We start from the raw sequence: 2995 nt of genomic DNA on the forward strand, positions 1-2995 counted from the left end.
CCAAACCTTGTGTGGTCACAGAGGAGGGACGGGGAACTTAAAGCCTTGTGTGGTCGCAGAGGAGGGACGGGGAACTTAAAGCCTTGTGTGGTCACAGAGAGGAGGGACAGGGAACTTAAGGCCTTGTGTGGTCACAGAGAGGAGGGACGGGGAACTTAAAGCCTTGTGTGGTCGCAGAGGAGGGACGGGGAACTTAAGGCCTTGTGTGGTCGCAGAGGAGGGACGGGGAACTTAAGGCCTTGTGTGGTCGCAGGGGAGGGACAGGGAACTTAAGGCCTTGTGTGGTCGCAGGGGAGGGACGGGGAACTTAAGGCCTTGTGTGGTCGCAGAGGAGGGCCGGGGAACTTAAGGCCTTGTGTGGTCGCAGAGAGGAGGGACGGGGAACTTAAAGCCTTGTGTGGTCACAGAGAGGAGGGACGGGGAACTTAAGGCCTTGTGTGGTCGCAGAGGAGGGACGGGGAACTTAAAGCCTTGTGTGGTCGCAGAGGAGGGACGGGGAACTTAAGGCCTTGTGTGGTCGCAGAGGAGGGACAGGGAACTTAAGGCCTTGTGTGGTCGCAGAGGAGGGACGGGGAACTTAAAGCCTTGTGTGGTCGCAGAGGAGGGACGGGGAACTTAAGGCCTTGTGTGGTCGCAGAGGAGGGACGGGGAACTTAAAGCCTTGTGTGGTCGCAGAGAGGAGGGACGGGGAACTTAAGGCCTTGTGTGGTCGCAGAGGAGGGACAGGGAACTTAAGGCCTTGTGTGGTCACAGAGGAGGGACGGGGAACTTAAGGCCTTGTGTGGTCGCAGAGGAGGGCCGGGGAACTTAAGGCCTTGTGTGGTCGCAGAGAGGAGGGACGGGGAACTTAAAGCCTTGTGTGGTCGCAGAGGAGGGACAGGGAACTTAAGGCCTTGTGTGGTCACAGAGGAGGGACGGGGAACTTAAAGCCTTGTGTGGTCACAGAGAGGAGGGACGGGGAACTTAAGGCCTTGTGTGGTCGCAGAGGAGGGATGGGGAACTTAAAGGTGCTATGTGTTCAAGGTGTAGGTTTGACTTCAACATTGGGGGGGGGGGACACTTTAAGCGTTTTTTTTTGGGTCTCCCCCCTTGTCAAACACTGCATTTCCTGCATTCTTTATGCACCAATCTGTGCATTATCCGCATCAATTTATGGTCTTTATTTATGTGAAGGAAAATACAACATTCAGGTACCCGCTGACACAAATATAATGGAATATAATGCAGTATGGCTCTCAGGCATTCTGTATTGCTTTCAAATATGTATTCTATTTATTCTATAGTTACAGGTAAGAAGGATATATAAATGTTTTCTTACCTCTTTGGGGGGGGGGGGGGGTTGTCTTTCATATTAGCTATATTTATTTGAGACAGACAAATTGACTTCTTCTCAATATTGAGGGGGACATGTATGTGTGCAATATCTAATCATTTAGAATGAGGACCATGTACACTTAATCCCATACAAACAATGTGAAATAAAAAACAAAGAAAAAGAGGAATTATATTTTTAGACTCGCCCATTAAATGACATGCTTTGAAGCGCAATTTCGTCCTTAGTTAACTCTCACTATCTCAGTAAAACTACACCATCCACACCAAGGGCTTGGGCTCAAATCAGTTTCAATTGAACCAATTCAAGAAATGGATTTAAAAAGGGCGGCTGGGTGGCGTAGCGGACATTGCGCTCGTCACCAACGCATGAGACACGGGTATCGAATCCGGCTGTCGGCGTTGCCTCCGGCTTGGGCCGGCCGTCATACTAACTCAATTGGCAGAGTTAGCGGGTGCGAAGTCAATGGGTGGTAATCTGGACGTTGTAAACAGCGACTCCTACTGGTCGGTTGGGGCGCCTGCACAGCAGAGACAGGAAAATGGCGGGGGCAGTGTGAGCCTCCTACACGTTACTCCTCGCCAAATGAGAGTCCGCGTTGGCAGGTGAAAAGATTCGAGAGTCTGACCAATCAAGCACATCAGACAAAGAACCATAGAACCATGTTCTCAGACTTTATTATCTAAGTTAAGAGTGTTGTGTTCATTCATAGTTAAAGACAGAGGTTGAGTACTTTATTATCTAAAGATGGTAAGTTAGAGTGTTATGTTCAATCATAGTTAAAGATAGTAGAGGTTGAGTACTTTATTATCTAAAGATGGTAAGTTAGAGTGTTGTGTTCATTTATAGTTAAAGACAGTATGGGTTGAGTACTTTATTATCTAAAGATGGTACGTTAGAGTGCTGTGTTCACTCATAGTTAAAGAGGTAGAGGTTGAGTACTTTAATATTTAAAGATGGTGAGTTAGAGTGTTGTGTTCACTCATAGTTAAAGACAGTAGATGTTGAGTACTGTATTGTCTAAAGATGGTAAGTTAGAGTGTTGTGTTCACTCATAGTTAAAGACAGTTGTGGAATAATATAATGATTCCCCAACTCTCTCATGTAAAGACATTCCCTCCCCTTTGTCCCCTATCCTGTGTCCCCCCACCCATTTGACATATCAAATGGGACCACCTCCCCCCCCCCCCCTTTTAACTATATAAGGCGCCTCCCGACAGCATTCCTGGGCCCTCATGCATCAACGTGTTCTACGCACAGATCTGTGCGTAACCCGTGCGTACGATCATTTCTAAGCAAAGAGTGGGATTCATCAATTTCGATTTGAACTTGACTTCGTGCGTACATCTACGCACATTTCAGACCTGGCGTACCTAGCTCCCAGTGGTAGAATATATTATTACAACAAGGAAATGAGCTTCTGTGCATAATAACACTGGATGTTCTGTATGAACCGTAGTTCATTATAGTTCATTGTAAGATAGCAACAGTAGTGTAATTATGGTCAAAACCCTATAAATAGCATTTGGAATAATAGATCTTTCATGCAGCATGGTTTATATAGCGTTATCTTATCGGAATATACGGGGTGTAGGCTACTGACTGACTGCGCTCCGCGTAGCTTGATTGATTGATTGATTGAAAAGTTTATTAACAGATTGC

Source organism: Notolepis coatsorum (genome assembly GCF_963971535.1).
Source record: "Notolepis coatsorum genome assembly, chromosome: 9".
Lineage (NCBI taxonomy): Eukaryota > Metazoa > Chordata > Actinopteri > Aulopiformes > Paralepididae > Notolepis > Notolepis coatsorum.